The sequence below is a fragment of the Amblyomma mixtum genome, chromosome 2 (genome assembly GCF_055824585.1).
Source record: "Amblyomma mixtum isolate Tamu chromosome 2, ASM5582458v1, whole genome shotgun sequence".
NCBI classification, from domain to species: Eukaryota; Metazoa; Arthropoda; class Arachnida; order Ixodida; family Ixodidae; genus Amblyomma; species Amblyomma mixtum.
In genome coordinates this window covers 191,496,886-191,509,371 of record NC_143013.1, presented here as the reverse complement: position 1 = coordinate 191,509,371, position 12,486 = coordinate 191,496,886, and positions in this window count along the sequence as shown.

The window sequence follows — 12,486 nt, the reverse complement described above, 5'->3', positions numbered from 1 at the left end:
TTTGGAGTGCTATGCTCCTCCTCCTTATTTTTCGTGTGGCGGTAACCCTGCTATAATTTTCTGCTGGAGGCATCATCTCAAAACTTTATTTAGTTAACCTTTGCGTTAATTCATTATATAATTCTACTGGTTCTATAGGACGCTCTTCAAAAAGATAAAACTAACTTTTGTGCCTACAATTGCCACCACCCCTCCCCGCCTTCTTCCAAAGCTCGTTCCATGGCATCAGTTCGGTCCAGGCTACTAAGGATAGGGCGTTATACAATAATGATTATGACTGCGTGGTCTGTACGGCAGGAGATGGCAATCGCAGTTTTTTTTTCATCAGTAGAGATTAACCGAATACTAGTGAGGTCGATTTTCGCTTCGATGTTGCCTTTATGGCAGGTATTGTTCTTGCGCCTTCGTTTAAGCTGCTTGAGCTGAGCGCCTTCACTCGATGACGCAGACCAGCCAGCGGGATATCCGGCCCGATTCCAGCTGGACTCTACCGCAGATATGCATTGGCCTGTGCGGCGCCGTGGCTTTCGTGTTGGCGATACTGTTCGCTGGCACACTGGCCGTCAGGACTCTGCAGAGCTACGAACTGCTGCGACCAGCTAACTCTGGCAAACTGAAGGGGCCCATGGATGAAGCGACAGGTCCCGTCACGACGACGATAGTCATGAGCATGGGGGCCGCCTTGAACGCCACCGAAAGTGCGCTCCCCAGTGTCACTCCATCACCACTACCTCCGGCGCTATAAAGGAGACCCGGGCACGCGGGTTGTCGGCTCATTTATATTTTGATTAAGAATAAAGCCTGATTCTGATTATCATTATAATGGGCCAACGTCTTCAAATTACGTGCAACTTACGAGAGACTCCGTTAGAGAAAAAGTATTAGACAGTCTATAGAGTGTCTATAGACTACTGTTTATAAAGTCTATAGACTGTTTATAGACAAATCCTAGAGAACAGTCTATAGGCAATACAGGCAATACAGCCATAGACAGTCTATAGACAATCTATAGATTTATGGCCATACACTTTTAGTAGACTTTTCTCTATAGACACTCTATAGACTATGAATAGACAAAAAGCAATATCTATAGGAAGTCAATAGAATCAATAAGAAGTCTATAGACTGTCTATAGACCATTTTTATAAGGGCTGCGCTTATAAAGGCGGGAAGAGAGAGCAAGGAGCAGCGGGCACGGAAGAACAAGTGTTGAAGTGAATGCATATTCAAAAAGAGGGGCAAAAGCACTAAAATGCAATTCTAATTTTAGAAAAAAAGCGTGTGCACGTAAGGAGTGAGAAACAAAAGGAAGAGAAAAGGAACGATCTTTCCCCTCGATAAATCCATGAATTGATCACAATTAGGTCACGGACTATCAAAACACCCCCTGCTGAAATCACCGATCCGAACTTCCAGTCGCCTTAGCCACAGCCACTCCATAGCCAGCATCAAGAGCAGTACTTTAGCAATGAGCAGTTCCTTTTTTCCTGACGCAATAAACCATTGGAATGCCCTGCCAAACGACATAGTATCATGCAACGATCGCAAATCATTTCGCGCGAAACTCACCAGTCATTTTCAGAACACGTGAACTGTTTGTTGGCCTTTACTTTTTCTGTATTTTCCCTGTGTTTTTCTTCTATTTTCCTGTACTTTTTTGGCTTCCCTTATTTTATAACCACTTGTTACTCTTTAGTTTATTTTTGTAGCTTTTTCAGTTGCAGTGTTTCTTTCATTGCCTATGTTTTCATCATGAGTGCATTTACTCAAAACAACTTGTAACCCCCTCCTTATGTAATGCTCTCGGGCCTTTAAGGATGAAATAAATGAAATGAAATGAGGAGAAAGAGCCTAAGGATTGATATGGTCTGAAAAGTCCGCAGCCACCTTCAGTTCCTATAGCGCTCATTCAGAATGTAATACAATATGATGCACTTTGGAAAGAAGTTGCAGAAATCACTTGGCACACAGCGGAAACAAAGCGTACTCAGCGTATATTAATAAGCATTTTAGCAGTAGTGAAGTACACACACTATGCACATATGCAAGATTACGTAGGTCAGTACGACCCGGCAAAACGACCCGACTGTGTTACAGAAATCGAAAAATAAAAGCTACAGGAGAGTACTTCTGTGTTCATAGAAACGAGCAGTCAAGCAGAAAAGTGACCAAAATATCCTTATCAGTCTTCAGAAAAAAAAAACAACTCTTAGAACAGCCTACACACACCGCTGTTTCTGCGAAAAAGTTCGGTAAACGGTTTAAAAAGACACTAAAGGGGAATACTAAGCCAGGCTAGACTGCCAGACCGCACGAGCCTGTTTGAAATAAGGTGCGGAAAATGGAGAGCGGCTCGCTGACTGCAATCAGCAAGTGGTCAGATCCACTGAGGAGGTGACAAGAGAGAGGGGAGGATTCCTTTACGGGTAGAAAAGTGACGCTGCGCGCCGGAAAGCAAAATAGAAGACAAGTCAGAGACCGTCGTTAATCCAGCATCCGTCTTCCTCTGTCAGTACGAAGTTATGGCGTGCTAAATATGCGCGTCATGGCTACCAGGGTCTAACTTGCAGTTATAGAAACGCTGCTGTAATCTCTCTGGTGAAACGCTTTGGTCGTGCGCGGAGGTACGGAAATACATGCAAGAAAACATACAAATATGGCACGGAGGTTTCAAAATTCATTGGATGGAAAACGGGCTGAGAGAACGAAGACAACTTTGTTACCGAGTGGCCCCAGGCCGACACAGGACAACGAAAAAAAGGGGACAAAATGGGGGAACCGATAGCCTGTAATAGCAACGAAGAAAGAAGTGCTGAAACAGATGGAAAGACAGGCTACAGAATTTGACATTTGATTGTGCATTAACTATCTAAATCTTAGCACCTTCTTGCCACTGCCCATAAATGCTGATATCTAACAGTCATGGACCGTATTCGAAGGTGCTCAGTTTCTCTTTTGTTCTTGTTGTTTTGCTGTTGTAACATACATTGCGACCGCATTATGTTGTGGATTTAGCTATCGTCCTCACTCGATAGACTGAAGTCAAACAACGTGGTGCTAATTCCGCGCTTCGTTGCTTTCAGAGCGCCATCACACACGTTTGTGTTATCAGTTTTCAAGATTCTGCAAGCTGACCGGGCTAAATGTCTAACAATTAGCTAAATTATTGACATTACGCCATAAGCATTTGCAGTATTGTTCGCAATATGTTACCCGTAGCAACATCGGGATTTTGCCATGAGTCGCGATATTAATTCAGTTGTTGGAGGTATTCGCTTAAACATAATTCATGCATGCATTGCCAACTGCACAAAGTTGTACAAACAGCATTGCCGGTTTCGAGCCACGGGCTTTGGTTGAGTTTTGTTCCAATGTTTCTAACGCTTGGTCATCTCAGTCCTGAAATTGTTCGTGAACTCTGTACAAGTATACTTGCTATTACCTCGCAATCTTCGCTGGCGACTTTACTGGAGACCTTCTCCTCCACTCTAGTTCTTGAATTACCAGTAGCCAAACCGAACACCCAGCGTTCTACCCCCGGTGTGGTGCTCGTCCCTGGTTTTATATGCATATCCTGGGCCTGTTCCAGGCGGCCCTGACCAGCGGAGAGCAGTGCACAGAGCACATGCTAATCCGGCTATATTCGGACACAACTCAAGAACGAAGCGTCTTTTTCCTGTCAAGAGACCCCGTTTCAGCAATGGCTTCGGCCTGCTCTCCTGACCCTGCTAGCGTGACAATACAGAGAGTGGCAGAGGAAAAGGGATAGTCTGCTTCCACCATGGTCGGGGATCCTCCTCTCCCTACATTTCTGAGCGCTCCCTGCATTATTGTCATACTGGAAGGGTCATGAGAACCGGCCGACGGCGTTGGCTGGAGGGGGGTCCTTTGACGGAGAAAAGCCGCTTCATTCTTGAGTTGGATCCGAATACGAGAGTAGGCGCGAGCCAGCAGCGTCCTGGACAAGGCATGCCATCCTTCTTCTTCTTCTCCACAGTAAACATGGCACATACCCACGCGGGGGGATTGGCCAAGGTACGGTGGTGAATGCCAAAGAGGTATATGGGCGGGAAAAAAACCTAAGTAGAGTGTAGAATGACTGAAATTAGAAAATATATTAATTGGTGAAATTCTTAAAATAAATTAACAAATTAGATAAAGCAGGAATAAAATAAAATACGCTTTTTGGACATGCAATTATTGCAATTAATTTTGGAGTGGCAATTATGTAATCATGAAGGTAGCCGCAAATAGTGCTTAACGAGAATCCCATGGCGCTCGCACCAAATGAGAGCAGAACTGGTAGAGACAAAGGGAGTCCTGGCCTGCTCAACAACTCTTTCTCTTCTTATTTCCTTCTTTTGGTAAATAAAAACTTCCTCGCCATCATCATCAGGGACGCATCATTGCTCTACGACTAATGAAGAAAAAGAGCGATAGCATGGCAGCAGCCCGAGGACATCATCATCGTCACCATCACAGGATGCCACCAAGGCAACAACAACAACAACAACAAGAACACCTCTGTCCAAGAGCCTACCATCACTTCGCTCCTCATGCCAGGAAAGCAGCCGTCATGTACCATTGGGGACCGGAGGGCCAACATCACTGACGACGCCATGTGCGAGACTGGCGAATACTTCACCGCCAGGGAAGACCTGCGGACATCGGAGCCCTCGGGCGCCGCCCCTTTAAAGCAGGATGCCGCTGAGGACCCCGGGGAAGACGGCCTTGGTGATGGTCAAGACCGACTGCCACTGGTGCTGATGTGCGTTTTCATGGTACTTTTGGTCGCCTTTCTGTTAATTATCGTCACCACGGCAAGAAGGAACCAAGACTCGCCGTTACCCATCCGCCGAGCTGTAGTCACCCGGGCAGAGGGTCAGGACACCGATACCGAGAGCGAGTCGAACCCTCGCTCCAACTTAGTAACTACGGAACAAGATGAGGGCACTACCCTGAAGACACTGCCAACGACTCGGCATCCCCTTAGGCCATCTTTTACTGTAACGTACAAAATTGAAACATCCACGCCCGGCATTGATGTGCTGTTAAACGGAACAGACCTGAATGCTACTGTAGCTTACTAGGCTGTGGTTTGTTTATCTCAAACTATACAATAATAATGGTGCTGTTTATTGCTTGGTCTTTTTTATTTATTAAGGCAACAAACAGCTCTTGCATTCAGCCTGCAGCAGGTGCATTTCCATCAATCCAAACAGAAAAGCAAATAACGCTATAGAACTATTCTTCTCCTTTAGTAAGCAGCAGCTGAAGTTGCAATAGCGAAATATGAACGTGATGCATCCGTACAGATTTTTTTTCCACTTGAGTAAGTTTTTAGTTTTCTCCTAAATGAGGCAGATGTCACCATGTGTTATACCCTTGATTTTCATGGGATAGTCACAGCGATATCACTTTTCGCTCATAGGCGAGTATCGCGCAGGCTCAAGTACGTCGGGATGCTGGATAATAATGCCTTGTGAAGCCACCGCCCCTTGGTGTAGCGCATAGGCATCAAGCTAAATATGCCGGTGCCGTCTTTAAAAGGGTGTAGACGTCAGCCAATTCGTTATGCATCATGTCTAATGTCTCTGCTGGGCATCAGGTGGGAGTCTGGGTGGAAACTGTAGTAATCAAAATCGTTTACATTCGTTCCAAGAAAATATCCGCATCACAGCGCGTTTTTTATTAGACTGCATAGTCTCCACCTCTACTGAAAACTTCCAGTTTTCCAGTTTTTTTTTCACACAAGAAGCATAACTTGCAATCAGCTCCTCGGAACATATTTATGTGGGCAACACTTTTCGACATTTGGTGCACCTATTATGATCAGCTGGCATAATAACAAAACAGCACTCACGTGGCAGGTTAGTTACTTTAGGGGATTAATAACTTAAAGATATGCATTCTCACCACCAGCAGAAGGTTGCAGATAGTACCTCTTGATGTTCGCGAAAACGGCCTAAGGAAATGATGTAGAGTGGCAGTTTGGGTTGGCTAGTTTATTCATTAACAGGAGGAACGAAAGACAGCATACGCGTTGTGTTTTCTTTCCTTTTGTCGTCCTTGTTTGCCTCCCTGCTTAGGCTCTTGTTAAGGAAACAAAGATAGAGAAACCTTTCCCAGCCTAAAATAAAGATAGTGTAGCAGTGCGTTTTTTATGTGTCTTTGGAGGGACCGAGTGTCACCACTTCGCGAACTTTAGCGTGCCAGACACCCTTAGAGTGTGTGGGGGTAGCGGTCTCGCTCACAAAGGAGATACCCTTGACTCAACGTGGCAAGCCCAGCCGAAGACCAGCTACCAAGTGACAAGGGGGTTGGTCTTGGTCATTTGGTGCGCAGCTTTCGCCGTTCGCAAGCCAGATAATGGGTCGGAGCCAAAGGTTCACAAACAAAACAAATTCTACACAGCAAAGAGACGATACAGAGGATTCACAATCAGCCGTACGAGCACTTACAAAGTGATTAACAAAAGAATGCAACTCGTGCGAAGTTAAGAGCGTACAATACAAAGGAAATATTGCGCCTTAAATGCACTGACCCAAGAGAGAGACAGACAAAACAATTTGTTCACTGCAATAGTCTGACGACCAGAGGTTCACGACGGAGCCGTCCCGCAGGCTGGCGCACGCGACCTCTGGTCTTGGCTGGGCGAGTGGTGGTGTCCCCGGAGTGGAGCGGGCGCGCTTCTCTGAAGCTTTAACGGTGGCTCGGGCTAACAGACAGCGGTCAACGTCCTTCATATATAGGCGCCCTCCGCGTCATTCACACAGTATCAGCTGTGCTATTTCGTTCTCCTTCTTGCGCCTGGGGAGCGTCCCTATTGGTCAGGCACTGAGACTTGCTTTGAAGTGCTCCGAGATCTTGTGTGGCGCCGCCGCCGACGCGTGAGTGAAGAGGGCATCACTTAAAGGCACACTCAAAGCTACGCCCTCTCCGTCAGCGTCGAGCAGAAATTACTCCGACATTCTAGAAGATTCGACGACATGGGCTGACACAATGCCTTGACACCGCGCCGGTGAGCGATGGTGGAGATGGCAGCAGTACACACAAGGCTAGTCGTTCTCCGGGGTTTCAATATCCCCTGTTTTAACGGCGCGCGCTGGCGAGATCGCTTCCGAGCGACTCTGATTTTTTCAGAAATGTGTTTTTTTTTCAAAAATGCCCCGAATTTTGGTACCACGAGCCGCTGTGTCAGATCTTGCAGCGTATTCAGGCGTAGTAAGCACCAAGACAGGGCGCCAACTTCTCCGTCTTCAGGCGCAGCGTAGTGTCGGCACATTCCAGTTGATGAACCCGTGGCAGTAGGCACACTACAGTCTCCACCGGTGGAAAAGGAGCCAGCCTGTAGACTTATGGGAAGAAAGAACAGAAGGGTCGTAGTATGCTTCAATCGGTTGACGTGGACGGTTGCACGGCCACGCCGACGCAAGTCTGCAGAGGATGCAACGGGCTGAACGATTTAATTGACAGGAGAGGTTTGCTTTAGAACCCGATAAGGACTCTGACATCGTGTCAGCAGTTTCCGCGAAAGGCCGGGAGTTGTGGGAGGAACCCAGAGCCACAGAAGGGTGTCGGCAGGACAGGAGGTAGAGGCCTCGGAGGTGTTGCGGTCATTTTTCTGCTGAAAGTGGTTCTGCGTGGTAAACGAGCGAGCGAGCTGACGGCATTCTTCAGCGTACGTGGCGGCGTCGAAGAGTGGTGTAGACCCGGAAATGCAGGGACGGTAGCGAAGAAGCGTATCCATCGTGCAGGGGGGCTCGCGGCCGTACAGAAGAAAGAAGGGAAAGAATCCGATGGTGGTTTGCGTCGCAGTGGTGTACGCGTAGGTGACGAAGGGAAGCACCTGGTCTCATTTGGAGTGGTCGGCGTTTACTTACATGGCCAGCATATCACTGAGGGTTCGGTTGAAACGCTCTGTCAGGCCGTTCGTCTGTGGGTGGTAAGACGTAGTGGTTCGGTGAATAATGCGGTATTTATTGAGGAGGAACTCAAGAGCGTCGGATGAAATGTCGCGTCCACGGTTGTTGAGCAGTTCCTGATGAGCAGCATGGCGAAGAATCAGGCTCTTTAGAAGAAAGGAAGCGACGTCACGGGCGGACGCAGACAGTAATGGAGACGTTTCAGTATAGCGGGTGGGATGATCTACGGCCACGATAATCCACCGGTGGCCAGCGGGAGTGGGAGGGGGCCGTAGAGATCTAGAACGGGTGGGCAGGACAGGGTCAAGGCTGTAATGAAGCAGGGGAGTTGTGAGGTAGAGTTTTACGCCGTTGATAGAAGGGGCAAAAGCGCACAAAAGCGCACAAAGTGGCGAACAAAGCGGTAGATGCCATGCCATTAGAACCGCAGACGCATACGCTTGTAGGTTTTAGAAACGCCGCTGTGTTCACATTGGGGGTCCGCAAGAGAAGCAACGCAAATGTCACTGCTTAGATGGGGGGGGGGGGGGGGGAGGTGACGAGGAGCCATTTGCATCCGTCGAACAGGTAATTGCGATGATAGAGCAAGCCGTCCCGAATAGAAATCTGACGGGCTTGACCGATGAGTGCACAGGACGAATTATCGGTAGCGGGACTCGAAAGAAAGTCTAGAAGGTTGGCAACCCAAGGGTCTTTCCGGTACTCGGTGGACATGTCGGCAGTGGCAAGCGAGGTCAAGTCTTAAGCGTACACCGGGGCAGACGATGAAGCACTAGGTAGCTGCGAGCGGGAAAGAGCGTCCGCGTCACTATGCTTGAGGGGGTGGTGGAAAACAATTATTTAGGCTATTTACATGAGAGAGTAGGGACTGGCCTTAAGGGCCATTCCCTTACAAATTCTAGGAGAGGTCCCTAGTCCGAGACCCCAGTGGCTTCCGCGGCAGCTCGGGCCCTAGCGACGAGGGCTCTTTGGCTCTCTAACTTAAAGCAGCCCAGCAGGGCAGCCTTTCAGCTCTCTCGGGTAGGTGAGGGGAAAAGGAGGTAAGCAGGGTTAGAGGGGCATGCCGACACCATGTGGTACACGTCCAAGAACGCTCATCCATAATGCGGGCACTCTCCGTTAAAAGCCGGATTAAAATATTGCACCACTGCCGGGCACAGTACCGTGTTGGTAAATAAACCAAGAATCCAACGCTCCTCGCTTTTTGTTAGCCCTTTAGCAGGGGGATGAGAGCGGCTATACTGTGTTCGATAAAACTGAATAATTTGTAGGTGATAGCCTGATTAGGTCTTGATACCTCAGGCGGCGAGTGTCGAGGCGATGCCCGGAGGTTGAGCGCGTGGGCTGAGGCGTCTGCAGCCTCGTTTCCCTCTAGTTCCGCATGTGCTGCGGTACAAATGACGACACGTGTATTAGAGCGATCCCGGTACTCGCATTTATGTAAAATTTTGGCGGCCCGTTGAGATATGCGTCCTTGCTGTAGATTTCTACAGGCTTCCCGGGAGTCAGTAATGGTAACCCGGGAGTCTGGCTCTGCAGCGGAGAGTGCTATGGAGACCTCCTCCGCGCGTGTAATGTTGGGGGCACGGAAATTGAGTCCCTGAACGTACATATTTTGATGGATTACTGCGGCCGTATACCATTCCCCGTGGTGTGGGCCTGCAGCATCCGTGTAGAAGACTCCGTAGCGAGAGCCATAGCGGTCGATGAGGGCCGTCACGCGCGCGGTTCGGCGGCCCTCGTGAGTCTCCTTTGCCATGTTCTATGGCAGAGGCTGGACCTGTAGCGCGTGGTGCCAGTCCTCTGGGACCGTGGTTCTTTCCTCTGCATGCGCTTTGTAGGCAATGTGCAGGCGGTTTAGGAGGCTTTTGCCTGCTGAGGGTTTGTTCAACCGCAAGTATTGACTGTTTAAGTGCGGCTTGCGTAGATTCGTAGAAGTGTTGGTCATCCCAAGATTAATGAGCCGTTGAATGGACGTAGTTATGGTGAGGTCGAGGGCGCGTTTATTGATTTTGCAAAGGATCGCCTCTGGAGCTTCTGTATTTAAATGAGTGGTTCTTGTCAAACAAACTATATTTGAATGCTGACAAAACTAAATACATTATCTTTAAATCAGGTTATCGGCGCAGGAATATGCTGCCTTGCCATATACAGCTAGGCAGCAAAGAACTGCAGCAGGCTTTAAGAGTTCTACACCTAGGCATTACACTGGGCTGTGAATTAAACTAGAAACCGAATTTAGACCACCTGCGAAAAAAGATGTCATATTCGTGCTTCGTTCTGTCAAATGCACTTAACTATTTTGTTATGGCAACTTTAAGGACAATTCATTCTTGTATCTTTCAGTCACATATCGCATACTGCATTGAGGCTTGGGGATTTGCATATCGTACTTATCTTGAACCTTGCATAATATTACAGAAGAGAGCGTTACGCTTTGTTCACTCGGCAGCACCTGGCGCCCCGTCGGCACCGCTGTTTATGGACTCCAAAATACTGCCCTTACTTAAACTGCGTGATCACCGCACCACTTGACTGGTATACAGGGTAATACACAACCAGACTCCCCTTCCGTAAACTATATTTTCTTCACTTCATAGAAATTCACGCGCTGCGTCCGAAGGCAAATTTTTAATACTTCTCTCTCATAACATATATGGCCACCGGCGCCTGAGGTACACAGGTGCGAAAGCTTGGAATGATCTTCCCCTAGGCAGTTTTCCTGCTTTCTATAGTTGTAACACAGTAACCCTGAAGAAACATTTTTGGGCGCTGGATTTTTAATCAGGTTATTTGCACACTATAAGTAAAGAGCATTTGTTCATGGGTTGTGTGCTTTAGCCGTAATGGGTAGCATGTGTCCAATGTGAATGACGCAGTGTATTTTGTTGGTGGGGTATGAAGTACATAATATTTACCTTATGATCTTGTATCTGTTTGCCTGCATGGCAGTGGTAGCTGTGAGTGTTGGTCTGAATAAGTGTTTGGTTTATTTTTATGAAATAGCTGGAAGAGACGTGTGATTATTTGTTTATCATGTTTAGTTTGCAGCCTTGAGTTCGTGCTTGCCATCTTCCTCACTTTTTCATATTCTTGTGTATGGATCCGGTACTAGCCTTTGGCTATGGATCCGCTCAGCTTTGTGTATTAAAAATGTACCTGTTATGACAATAAATAAAAAAATAAAAAATTGCTTGTTAAAAGCAGCCGACAGTTCCAACCCACTAGGCAAGCATGGTTAGATGTTTTTTTTGGGGGTGGTACAGTGAACGCCTGTACTTCATAAAAACCCACCCCTTATGTAACATACCGCCAGGGGTCTTTAAGGAAATTAAAGTGATGTGATGTGATTAAGCCTAAGACATCTGTCAGACGGTTTTCTACTTGGAATGAGGACAAGACTCGGGCTTATTTTTCTTCAACTTCGGAATGTATTGCACGATATTTATCAATTTTTTTTTTGTTCCGTGCAGGAAATCTACCGTGACTTCGGACCGCCTCCTTTAGTCGGGGCTATCAGTTTTTGAGCAATGAGGATATGTTGCTCTGCAACAGTGCCAGCCACCCACCATGGAACCCAACAAGGGGACGGGTCAGGAACTTGAAAGCAAGTCCTGACCACGCCAGCTGTACACCACTGCTATAATCAAATATGACGAAACCCAGGGTAGTTCTCCACACAAGGTTAACCCTAGCCGCCAGGAAAAAAGGAAAAACCAAGGGAGGAGGATACAGGAAAATTGTAAGAAAGGAGATAGGAAAGTGAAAGATAAAGGGGAGGACAGGAAAAGGCGACTGCCGATTTCCCCCGGTCGGGTCAGGCCGGAGGTGCCGTCTACAGAAGCTGCGGCCAAAGTGGTGTGTTGCTCCGCCGAGGGGCCTTAAAGGTCCAAACGCTCGGCATCGGCTCAACCACCAGGATCCCCTTTTTCTCGGACATGGCGATGCCACGCACGGCTAAGCGCGGATGTTCGGGTCCATGGTGACGCACTGCTCACCATCATCCCCCTGCGGAGGTGTCCCTGCGGATACTCGGGAACCCGTGGTGAAGCAACTCACCAATATCTGCACGCTGATGATTCCATTTCTGTGTCCTTCTGAAGCTTGCTTTGTTTTGCGTGGTGATGAACAAGCAATTAGCTCGAGATGCGTTATTTAAGCAATTCCACCTACTAAGTGCCACTGGAGAAGTCCTAATCTAATTTACAGATCGCAGAGGGGGTGATTACTTGTTTGAAAAACCTGCAAGATTTTGTTAACGTGACGCGCTTCATCCCGTGGCTTCGGCAGTAATTTTTTTTTGTATCTTCCACTAGGACCTCCGTGGACAAAAGTGTGCGTGCTGACACCAGTGCCACACTCACACAAAGCTGAGATGCTATTCTTCTCTGCAATGTTCCACACGTTATTTGTCATTATTTCGCTCTTCCTGTAATCGTTTTTCACCATTTGTCGCAAAATTCTTTCGCGCCATTTCAGGGGCAGGCGCAGGATCTTCCGACCGCTTAGAGATAGCACTGACTCACTAAAATTCAGTCTGTAGATCGCAGGGTGATATGTC